We start from the raw sequence: 12,844 nt of genomic DNA, 5'->3' as shown, positions 1-12,844 counted from the left end.
CAGGGAAGGGAAGGATTAATAGCATATGGAGGAAGGAGCAGCTCTTATGTGGGGAGGGAATACAAAATCTGGTTGTTGTGTGAGGCACTCCCATTATCTGAAAGGAAAGGACACACATGAATTTGTGCCTGAGATTCAGTCACTTATTTCAGTTGAGAATATAACCCAAGAAACATAAAATGAGTAAGTCAGTTCTTAGTGAATTATTATCCTCTGGAAGTTTTTCTGCATTTCAAAGTTGAAGATGGTATTTGCACATGGGTTTTGGTTCTTCTCTACCCTGGAATAGGATGGAAAATGATGACAGAGTAGGGCACTTTGTCTCCGACACTTTTTCTTTTTCTTTTCTCTTTTTTTTTTTTTTGAGATGCAGAGGAGTCTCTGACTCAGAACATGTAATACAGAAAAGATCAGAGACTAAACTTCTGCTACAGCCCCCAGGAAGTCCTGCTACAGCCTTTTGTTGTTGTTCTGTCCTGGTAGCTGTCCACACTCACTCTGCATGGGTAAAAATGACAAGATGATGTGTAGAAGCCGGAAAATCCAACTTCAGAAGTTCTTTCCAATTTTAGTGTTTTACCTACTCCAGCAATAGTTCCTACAGTTAATATTGAAAACGGCTCTACAAAAGGTTATCCTATCTTAAGAACTTATTTTGTATTAAAGAACAAAACAGATCAAAACCACATCATATAGACAGAACATTACAAAACATCGTGAAAACAATATGTAAAATTACTTTCAGGTCTCATTCTTCATGGATTCATTTTTGGCAATGTGGGTTTTGTTGGTGGTGGTGCCTTTCATTTGGGATTCGGTGTGCCGGGGGCTGTACTTGCATACAATGAAATGAATGCTCCTACTGCAGAGCTCCTCCAGCCTCAGCACTGATCTAAAAAGAATAATTAAGATAGTAATTTCCATTTCCTATCCCAGGGCAGATATAGTAATGAAACAGGCTGAGGATGACAAGTGATTCTAAGCTTTTCTTTAAAATAAGGTTCATCAAGCCTTAGTTGGAAAGAATATGGGTGGAACTTGTAAGACCCAATGACAGACATGCAAAAATGGGCTGTGCTTCAGTATTGCAATGCTGTGTGCCTTGCTAGTGTATTCCATCTTTGCCTACAGCTAAGAGGAGGTGCATGTAGCTGTTCTTCACATACCTACTGACATAGTTACTAGAGACTCAGACATCCCACTGAGCACAGCCATGGAGAAGACCAGAACAAAGTGAACCTCTGTGGTCACTTCACAAGCATCAGGTGAAATTTAGTAGTTTTTTTGTAGTTTAACTGTAATTTTAAAATCAGCTTCTGACCACAGATTAATTCCTCCTTCATTTCTGTTATTTTATCTTAATTTGCATTTCTTCAGCACCCCATTTAGGCCAAGAAAGATTTGTTTGGTGATTAATTTGAAGTAGGTGTAGGAAGGCATTAGTTGGAGGGAGAGCAGTATGTGCCACTCTCCGGGTTCCAGCCTGACCGGGACTTGACCCTTTTGTGCTTTGCTGTGTTTTTGTTTTTGATTTCAGTAAGTTTTGATGATGATGCTGTTCAGGAAACAGAGAAAAAGCCCATTGTTTTCTTAGATTATCTCCTCAGATGCACCCCTGAAGTATATTGCTTGGTCTGACTGAAGATCAACCACAAATGCTAAAGCAAATAATACTGTGGGAGCCTGAAAGTGCAGATGCCATTCAGAGTAGTCACAGACACTTTGATGTGGGCACTCACTATATTTCCTGCATTTCTTCACTCTAAACATAGTTTTGGCTTTAACTGTTTTCAGCCAGTCTCTCAGGCCAGATCTCTGTGCCATTGAATGACAGTGTCTAAACACTGATGATTTGGTGTGTACTGTTCCATAACTTAGGCCACTAGTACCTAGAACAAAGGCATGGATTTGGAAGGATCAAACTGTCAAATGCATACATGGGTCACTGGGGAGCTTGAAACTCAGGGATTAATTTCATTGGCTATAAAGACTGGTACTACCCAGTAATCCACACCTCCAAACTCAGAAAATTAGGTATTTGACTCTGGAGTTTAAATCTGGCATATGTATAATTTGAACTAATACAAGAGACTTGTTATGGCAGAGTAGTTGGGGATAAAGGAGTGGGAAATGCCTTGTTTTAAGGATATTATATCTTTATAGTGGCGGAATTGAAAATATTTGCTTTCTGCCACACTGTACCATTTTCTTCATCTGTCTGTCTGTTGAGCTGGTTAAAAACATGCTGTAAATCTATTTGTGCAGCAAACATGATGTCTAAAAAGTTATGAATTGCATATGTGCACCAATTCTTGATGTGTTCTTGCCAGCACTAAAGTAGTCATTAATATCTCCCATACTTTAGGTATTATTATCTCTTTTTCTCTCTCTGAAGGAATAATTTCTTTTCTTAGTTCATGCACCATGAATATTTATCATCCCCATATTTGTTCCTTTTGGCAACTGTATTTCCAAGTTGCACCAGCCAGATGGGTTGGGATGGTCTTTAAAAATGCTGTGCAGGACATAAGAGAATTGAAGAATCCATACCACAAGAAAACATTCAAAAGACCCACAGAGCCTTCTTTTTATTTTCATTAATTTTGTCTTGTCTTACCACCTATGTGAAAGCTAGAGTAAAGCTTTAGTGGAAAATGGATGAGTACTGTTCCAGTGTCTCTATCTTAGTGGTCATCATGCAAAGCTGATATGGGTACTCCTCCTTGTCCACCTTTTCCCTCTTAATCTCTGTTGTGCCTGATGTCCTGACTGCACTAATGCTTCTACAGTGCCAGTGCCAGTGAGCCCATCTGCAAAACTGCCCAAGTGACCCATGTATGCATTTGGCAGATCTCTATTTGGAAGCTTTTGTCTCCAGCTATAGAGGCAGAAAAATCAAGGTTGTTGTGGGCAAACAGTAGGATTTGTGGAAGTCTAAACCTGAAAGGATTGGAAGGACTATCAGAAAAGTGTAAGAATGGCCCAGGAGAGTCACACTGGCTCAAGCCCAAAAGTGTAGCAAACTTCCTTTATTACTCTGAAATCCTCTAGGAAATACCCAGAGCAAAATGTGGAAGACCTAAGGTTGGTCTGCCAAAAATTTCCACAGCATTTTTGAGTAGAGTATGGCTGAAAGATGGTTTGGTGGGAATGTAGTATGAGGTAGGATATGAAGCGAGGCAATAGCATGGGAGACAGTTCAGTTAGAAAGGACACATACAGGCAGCAGAAGAGGACCACAGTCTATGGTGGAGGGGAAAAGTCACAAGAGAACTTGACATGTGGAAAACAATGTAGAATATAAACAACAAAATTCGTGAAGGGAGAGAGGGAAATGGGGTCACAGAGGATGTCCCCGCAAAAGGGGCTTGATGTAAGCCAGGGCAAACTAGAAAGTACTATTTCTGCTTTACTTTCAACCTGGTTTCCCATCAAGTGGCTTCATTGGCCAGTTTCAGTGGCTGGCTATTACCTTTCATTGCAATAACCAGAGAAATGTGGCTAATGAACAGACTATCCATAATTTTATTTGTTTCCATTGCGCCCTCTTACAGTCATCTCCTCTCAGAGAAGAAGAATCCTAGTCTGTCTGGAAGCCACTTCATATTTCTTCCTCATCTTCCTTTATCTGTTTTCTGGCTCCTTTTTTGAGTGGCCTGCCAAGGAGAGGAAAGGACAGAGACTAGACTGCATTCTGTATTTTGAATATTCACTTCCATACTGTTTCCCTCTGTTCCATTCCTAGTCCTCCTCAGTTATTCAGAGGTCAATTACCACCTCTTTTAATAATGCTGAAGAAAAATTTTTGACTGAGTCAAAGCCTGAACCCAAAAAACCCAGCCCATGAAAAACTATTGCTTTTATTCTGGAGAAAATATTATGTGTTTGAAACCATACAACCATTTCATAAAAGAATGTCCTTCACATCCATTTTCTTAAAAAGGAAAAAAGAAAGCAAAAGAGCTGTCAGGGTTAATTAAATGGCATTATGTCACCAGCACACAGGAAAGGTGCATAGCAACAAGCGCAAGAGAATCTGATACAGAACTCCCCACATTAGTTGTCTGCTCTGTCTGTAGGCGACTTGGACAGAAATTAAAGCACCCACGTGGTAACTAATAATGAATGATAGATTTATTAGCAGTGGTAATGGTCCTAAACTTTAAAGTTCTTAACATTTCAGGGACTGTTTGGATGTAGAGTTTTTGGCTGAGGTGCAATTTGGAACGGTTTTGGTTTTTTTTCTAGTGTTTGAAGGCATTTGAATTCTATTTTGCTGCAGGCTTGATAGACATGCATATACTACAAGGACAGGCAAAAAAATATGTAAGTATATATAAAAATATATATGTAGAGAGATTGTATATAATGAAAATTTGATGGTAACCTTAAATTCATTATAAATATCTCAGATGATATACTTCATAATTTTTCCTGAGCTAGAAAAATATTATAGTTAGTTTCCTTTCCCTCCAAGAAAAGACATGCAAAAAAGCAATCCCAGTAAGCATATAGTACTTCATAAAACTTTCCTAAAATTGCTTGTTTTTTCCTTTATAAAAATCACACAAAACTTTTACAAAATCCATAATAATGCAGAGAACTTACTCTGGTTAATATTATTTATACTAAAAGTGTGTTTGCCTGTATATTCCGGCAGTCAGTATGTCTATCCTCTTCCTCCAGTCCTTTGAACTCACACAATTATTCTGGTCAGCCATGTGTTAGGCAATTATCTTCTCCTGTGATGTGTTTAAAAAACTGTTCTCCTACTCACCCCAAAACTGCTGCAAGTCTCTCTCCCAGGAGACAGAACAAAGTTGAGACTTACTGATCATCTTCCGGGATGAGGTGTCCATAACACAGCCTCTGACTGGGTCATTCTCAGATATTTAGTCTGTAACCTCAGGACCTAAAGAGAAATGCCTCTTCTCTTGGACTGAAGACCTGTTAGGTAAGAATGAGCAGAGACAGAGATTCAAATATATATTCCCCTCAATAAGGCAGGAGACAGGATGGGTTGGGATGAGGAATGAGTGACCCATGGAGTCTGTTGTTTCACTCCCATGTGGGAAGCTGCTCAACAATCAGACTTTGAAGTGTGTCAAGATCACCACTCAAAGTAAAGACATTCTCTTTATCCTAAACTCTACCAGTAGAATAAAGAACCTATACTGTGGTCCAAATAGCAAAAATGGGAAGGAGGAATAGGAACTGGACAGTCAGGGACAAGTGCATTTTTTGATCTGTGCATGTCTTTGAGAAAGAGAATATTGGAATAGAGTAAGTTTGTTTTCTTCCCTTCAGGAAGGTGACTGTGATTAGAAATGCCCATGTGGACAGAGGTAAAAGGGTTTTCATTTCTTTGCTATCCTCCCACCCGGTAACCAAATTTCCTCATTTCTTTTCACCAACCCCATCTCAAACCTCAAAATTCTCTGCCATTCAATCCCCAACCCATCTTAAAATCACTTCCTAGACCTCCCATTCTTCCCTATATAGAAATCTCCTCTGAATACACAGCCTTGCACCCAGACACCGCCTTGGCAGATGCCATAGTCCTCCTGCGTGTACCCATGCTTACTTTTTCTCCTGTTCTATAAGCTGAACACAAGTTGCACATATATCAAAACAAAACTCAGGAAAAAAAGAGATGGCAACAAGAACATGTGCAGAATAAAATATATGTGCTGTAGCTCAGTGTTGTGAAAAATGTCTTCCTCCTCATGGGGCTCAACTCTGAGTTCAACATCTGCTAGGCTACTTATCTCTTTAGTGGACACTGCATCATTGCTTTACCCAAAAGAATATCTTAGCATGAAAACCGGGTTATCTTACAGTGATACTTGCTCAATATTTTTACCTCCTTTCTGGCAGTCTGCAGCCTAGGCACCTTTTAATTAGAGGTTATGTCTGTATCTTCCTCTTTAATCACCCCTCGTGGACTTCCATTAATTTCTTTATTTATATTTTAAAGCTTTTTGGTATTTTGACTTCTACAGCATGTGGCAGGAGGGAGTTCCACAGTTTTTCCTAAGCAAGAAAACCACTTTCTTCAGAAGTACAAACTTGGCCTCCATCACAACGCTAGAACCAGGACTGCAACGAATGTATGAGGGAAGCCAAGTTCAGTTTTATCAATTTGTGGCCCAAGCTGTAGACTATGAAATCAAACTCATAGGATACAGAGGTAGTAAGTGCCAGACTATCTGGAGAGACTCAGGTCACAATCTTTCGTTAAAAAAATTACCCTGTGCCTTAGCAATATTTTTCGTGCTGTCTCCCAGCTACACTCAGCTGACTCCAAAAGCTAGTTGTTAAAGGAAAGCAAATATTTCTTTTCCCAAAAATAGTGAGATTGGGAAAAGGAAATGTCAACTCAATGCATGGCTCAAAAAACTTCTCTCCTGGTGGGGTAACACAATCATGTGGCTACACAGTTGCTTTTTAAATGGTGGGTAAGAAGTGGCTTTTGTCAGTCACTTGGAAAATGTAACCACCTTATCAAGCACTGGTGAAGCTAATAAAAAGGGAGGAGTGGATTGTCCTGAAATTCCTCAAGAATCCGTTGAAATATTTGTTTTATTGCATTTAGGCTGGATTCCTTTTAAAGTTCCTTGCTTGACCGCCCAGAGCGTTTCTGTTCTCTAGCCCCTCAAATAACGATTCAGATAGAAACTCAGTTCTTAAAAGTTTTTTTCTTCTTTTCCAAGGGAAAATGTGAAGACAAACAACTGTCTAGGATAAGCTGTTTCTTATCTTCATCTTGTAAAACTCCTCCAGGAAAGCTAATTGCAACATGTGAGGCAGGGCAAAGAAGCCCCAGAAAAGGAAAGGAAAGAGAGGCCTTGAAACCCACAAGCAGGCAGGGGAAAGTCCTGGCCTTTGTAGTTCCCGTCAACAGCAGGAGAAGCCTGGAAAAGGTTGCACAGTGAAATCTGTGGCCCTGTGATTCATTACTTCAAGGGGAGGTTTAACATAGCACAGGAGGCTGAGCAGCCCCAGCATTTCTGTGCCTGGGACAGAGCTGCTTGGTCTCGTGGCAGTTGGACTGTGCTCCAGGATCACAATCTTTCCCAGGCAGCAGACCTGAGCTTTAAGTACCTAGATTTTTCTGAAAAAACCCCAACCAACCAACCAAACCAAACCACAAACCCCAATACCTACTGACAGGGTTGAAGCGTCCCCGCTGCACCTACACGCTGGCATGGCTCCCAGAGCTGGGGTCCATGTGGCAGCAGTTGGGAATTATGGCATCGAGGGACAGCAGAAGGCTACTAATAAAATGAAAAGCAAGTTTATTTCAAGTGCTGTCAGCAATATGGTGGTAACGGCAATACATGTTTGTGGACCTTCCCCCAGGATATCTTTGTCTGGTGTGAGTAGCTTTGTGTTGTTTCCTGGCTGGCAATTAGGTGAAGTGCAATTGCATTATGGTGCTATTTTCATCGGCATCTTTGAAACCACAGGTGGTATGGTATATTTCCAGCAGGAGATATAGGGCGGTGATTTTTGAAAATCATCTTGCTGTGAGGGTAACTCTGGAAGAAATCACCCTGAGTCAAACTTGGGTGCTTGAGAGCTCTCAGCATTGGGGACCTCACCAGAGAGGGCAGAGGGTGGAATTCAATGTACAGATTCCCAGGGAAAATCAAGCAATATCTTTCCCTTGTATCACAAGATTTTTCCCCCAGATTTACAGCATGTTCATTTTAAAACAAGATATTGAAAAAATATTTTCCCTTTTACTTATGTGTGAGGATCCTAGTCCCAGGTTTTCCCTTTCTCCTTCAAGTGCTTCTGATGAGCCAGACAGCTGAAGTAGGAGGTGTGAACTTGGGCAAACCATTAATATTGTGGTGCTTCTGTTTTCCCTCTTGTATGAAAAGACCATAGCAATTCTTACCTAGCTAAACAATACATTGAGGCGATTATTATTTTCCAAGGACTGGTGATCTTGATCACTGCCTGCTGAATCAGTAACAAGCCTTCCTCATTTTTTTGTGCTTTTCTGTTTGTTTTGGTTTAGTTTCTCTCTTTTCTTTTCTTTTTTTTTCCTTTATTCAAGCCACTTCAAGTTCCTGCAGAACTCTGTAGCCCTCTTTTACTTTTCACATCTAAAATTTTCCATTTTAGGTCATCATTTTTAGTCTCTGTTTCAGCCCCTACTCAGTCTGACTGTGCAGTCTCCTCCAGTTCCACAGACACTGTACAGTGTCCATTTACTCCCACTGTGGAGCTTGTCAGACTGCTTTGAGAAACACCCAGCCACAGCGATGGTGCACCATAGCCCCTTCCCTAGCCCAGCAGTAACATCCGCAAAGAATTCCCCTCTGCTAGTGAGCCATGGTGACCTCCCCTTCCTGAAGACATGCTGGCTATTTTCTGTTAATCTGCTGTTTTCCAAATGTTCTCCCTTTTGACTCTTAAAAGAGTTTCAAAGGCTTTTGCTCACAACTCCTGTCAAACTGACTAGTGTGTAGTTTCCTACTATGTCTCTATAGGTTCACTTTTAAAGTTATGCCATTACACATTAGTCATCCTTTTTCCTCAGAGACCACTTCTGAACTCAGTAAACTTATGAAAACATCTACCAAAGTCTCTCCAGTTCCTACTGTTATTCTGTTCAGTATTCTCTGATGGCCGCAGCACCAGAGTCCCAAAACCTGGTCCTGTGGAAGGTCCCCAGGCATATGTCTCATCTTTGTTACAACCCTGGAGTTGAAAGGGTACATCTAGAGGTGCCAGAGGAGTTATTCCAGCTTTGCACAACTGTTAGTGACCCCAAAGACTGTTCAGAGAGCATTTGAAAAACAGTTTCTGATATTATGAACACAGCAGGCCCCAGACAGGTGCTGTAATTTACTCTGAGTCTCTTGTATCTTCAACTACATCACAAAGCAATAGCTAAATATCAGTTCCTTAGCAGGACTCCAATGTTGCTTTTTCTGTCCAAGTAATTAATTTACCATCTTCTTTTGTAATTATTTACATCCATGAAAATTTGAATTCTGCCCTTTGGTGACATCAAAAGGAGGAAAAAAATCATTGTCACCTCAGATTTTTGTCAGGTTGTTTGATTTCTCTACTTCTGCAATTTCCTATAGCCTGTTCCCACATTCACTATGTATTTCCTGAGTTTATTACATGTGTTTTTGGAAGAATCACCATTCCTATGTTATGCCTTATGCTACTGAGATGTTCTCTCACCCTTCATTCAAATGGACTTGCCACATGGGATTTCCATATCAACGTTGTTTCCTATATCAGTTTCCTATCTTCTGCTTTTACAAATAAATATATTCTACAAGATATTTTCCCCTGGTATTTTCAAATATAAATTAATTTAATAGATGAACCTATGGAGCAATAAGGGGGTATAAATACAATTGTAAAATTTATAGTAATGGATGAGGTTTGGAAACATGCATTTTAAATTTGGGATCAATGGGAGAAAGGAAGGAAACAGAATGTCCTACTACAGAGATTGATAATGAAAAATTACTTTGAATGTGAGGTTTTTTTACTGAAGGATTAGCAAGGATTGCATACTGGATGTTAAAGGAAACTCATTTTCCATCTATACTGCAATAACTTCTTTTCATTGCTTAGCATAGATAAAAAAATCTTGACATTATTCCTTATAGTTCCTCAGGACTTGAAAAAGGCCAGTATTTTCCAGACTAGCATAGTCTTGGGCATCCTGCATCTGCCTTCATGGAACTCGGTGGATGTTTATGTGTCGTACCTGTAACCTGTCCCAACACCACTTTTAGAGGAATATATTTGGAAATTGTTTCTGCTCTGTCACTCTGTTTATCTTTTACTAAGCCAGCAGTGATTGCATGGCCTTTGAGGACTTTCTCTATTTTTGGATACATTTCTGTACTTCTAGGTGGTGGGGGAAGGCAGGATGTTTCTCTTTTTTTGCTTCTGTTTTTGATGAAAGTCAGTTTGAGTTCAAGGCCAGACAGAACACATTTTTGGAAGAAAAACCAATGAAGATTATTACATACACAAGCACCATATCCTAATCAAGAACTCCCAAACTGAAAATAGTTGAAGAGTGGGACCTTACTAATGGGAAATTTCAAATATGCCTGTCTTTCTTTGTCTTCTTTAGGCATCCATTCAACTACCACAGGTGGAGAAAGCATAATGTGTTCGATGGCCCTTTGCTGTGATACATAATGCCTTACTGTCATTTCTTTTAATGCAAATTTTTTCTGACAACATAAAATGGATTTGTGTTTACCTGGTTACTGCTCTCCCATGAGGAGAGCAATTCAGGTGCTTGGCAACACTGTAGATGTGTCCAGAGACATTCAGGGCATTTCGACAGGGCCGTAAAATGTAATGAAAATCTTCCTTTGAAAGTTAGAGCCCAAGAAGATGATCTACAAGACACTTGTGCCCCTCTGGGGAGTCGGTAAGAGGCCAGGTGGGTCACCCACAGGTGCCAATGATGATGTGTCTATTTAGGCACTCAGATCTCGCCTAAAGGCTTTCAGTGTAGTCAAGAAAAATATGTACCCTAAAAGGTGGGATTTACCCAGGGTGTCTTAGATATGCACCAGATGGAGTAACTCACCCAGATCATATGTCTGCCTCCTGGTGTTAGAGGGCTCCTGGATAACTACCTAGAGATGCAAAGTTTTGAGACAGGGATGGCACACTTGGCTCCTATCTTCTATCAGGGTCAACTCTGTTAAGAAAAGAGAAAGAAACAAGCATCTGACTCTCAGGCCAGACTCAAATGTTGCCTCCCTGACATAGCAGTCCCAGCTGGTCACTCTAACCCCACTCCGGCTGGCCGGATATATGACCACTCCTTCCAGTTAAAATGTGTAGATGTGAAATCCCACCAGGTAGCAAGAAAATGCTTGTTTTGGCAGCATATATTATCAACATACTCACTGAATCTTTCCCAAAAACACTGAATTGGAACTCTGATCTAGGGTCCTGCTTGTGATGATACATGTACCTATTTTTTTAGTTGACTTTGTTGTCAGTCTCTTCTTCTCCTATACGTATATGTATATATAATTCCCTATATACATGTATATATATATACACACATTCAGAAGAGATTTTTCCTTCTTATTTTCAGCAGCTTATTGGAGACAAACAATAGAACAGAGACCTTAAAGAACTTTTAATGCACTGCATGCTACCTGCAGCCACCTCTTCAATAAAAGTGAGATCTGCTTCTGGTTTGTATCCTTATGTGGAGTTCCAGTTTCCAAAGCCTCCTTTCAGAGACTCCGTGAACCTGGGATGGTCACATTTTTGCTGCTAACTCTTCCAAATTCACCATCTGGCACTTCTCAGTGCTGGAGAGTCAGATAGCTGTCAGCAGCAATGCAAATCATTGTTGTTTTGTTAAACTAACCTATAGTACATCCCCTCCATTTTTTTTTTACTTTTCTCTTGCTTCCAGAGGGTGTAAATAATAATGTTTAAAAATGAATAAACACACATGCAAAGACATATAATATCTCAGTCACATTCCAAAGTCCTTGCTCAGGTTTTTCATTCATTTACAATGCCAATAAAACTCCAACTGAGGTGAATATGATTTTGATAGACTAAAAATTGAATCAAATTGCAGGAGAAATTTGGCAGAAATTTGCAACAGCAGCATTAGCAATCCAACTCAGAATGCTCATTAAAAGGAAAGCTGAGCTGCCATTTGTGGCTTGGAAAAAGAAGTCTATTTTGAGGACTTGGATTTTTTCCTCCCGTCACTGTATCCTTTCTCAGTAGCAGCATAATCATTGGCACTTACAGATAAAGTTCTGAAAATCTTGTCACACCTGCTACCTTTCACAGCAACGATGAGAAATACACCTCTGGCAAGCTAGTAAGTTCTCTAGCATTAGACCGACAGGGAGCCCAATGGATATCTTTGCTTTCAGTCATTTTGGTCAGTGAGAGGGCTGGTTCATTCATTGGTTTGGTCAAACAGCAGTGATTCCGAATACCATGTTTGCTAACTCCCTTGCAAAAAGGAAGACTCTTCAAGAAAATCTGTTGAGGACAGGCTCATAGTGGAGGTTGAATTTAGCACCTGTGGGTTCCTGCTGCCTGTGACACTGTGAATTAGCTTGATGAGGCACTGTGGAGTGCTGGAGCTGCCACCCTTTTTCCCATGGGACTGTCACTGTGCAAAGTTTTGATCTCTTCCTACCTAACAGGCAGATACAAATCTTTGTAAATTATTAGCAGAGATATTTTTAAAAAAATTAAATAACAAAATTTAATCTTGCCGAAATGTGCACTGTCACAGAAGCAGTTAAGGATTTGTCTGGAGATCTTTGAAATTTCCTGTCAGTGGGATTTCCACACTGATACAATCTAACACTTTTTGGGGACCGTGTACTTCTGTTCTCCTAGGATATCAAAATTATCAATCTCTTGATTATAATATTCATGATACTCAGCAGACCAGAAAGAGCACTAAAATGTAATTTAATTTAAACATTTCCATTTTCATATTTCCAAAGTTGCTGATACAATATCCTGGTGCAGTATATCCTCTCATTATCTCTCCATTTTGCCTTCACATACTGGTCTCTACATAGTTTTCCCTTTTCTACTTTTCTGAGACCCATGGGTCTCATTCTGACCTAAGGTCTCGCACTGTAAGTTCAAAGTACTGCCACTTGTTTACATGTTTGCACTGATACAAATCACAGCAGCCTCCAACCCTTGGCATGGCTTATATTCTTCCTGGTGACTTTTCTGTTATGATCTCTCTGTGCCCTGTGACTGATCACTGCAGCTCACTCCTGCCAGATCCTCAGGTTCCTCCACCCAAATCATCCTCTGATGACATTCCTGC

General features: G+C 40.2%; 1 long non-coding RNA gene across 1 annotated transcript; it reads right to left on the bottom strand.

Annotated features, from left to right (window-relative positions):
- Positions 1-3,408: 3,408 nt before the first annotated feature.
- LOC108446821 lies at positions 3,409-10,699 on the bottom strand. The gene is made up of 3 exons (XR_001862129.1): positions 10,592-10,699; positions 4,778-4,947; positions 3,409-3,656 (listed from the first exon to the last, which is right to left on the bottom strand). It is a non-coding gene; the product is annotated as an uncharacterized LOC108446821 (long non-coding RNA).
- Between the last annotated feature and the right edge of the window lie 2,145 nt (positions 10,700-12,844).

This window comes from Corvus brachyrhynchos, unplaced genomic scaffold, assembly GCF_000691975.1.
Source record: "Corvus brachyrhynchos isolate BGI_N302 unplaced genomic scaffold, ASM69197v1 scaffold94, whole genome shotgun sequence".
Lineage (NCBI taxonomy): Eukaryota > Metazoa > Chordata > Aves > Passeriformes > Corvidae > Corvus > Corvus brachyrhynchos.
This window is presented reverse-complemented; position numbering and strand designations above follow the sequence as displayed.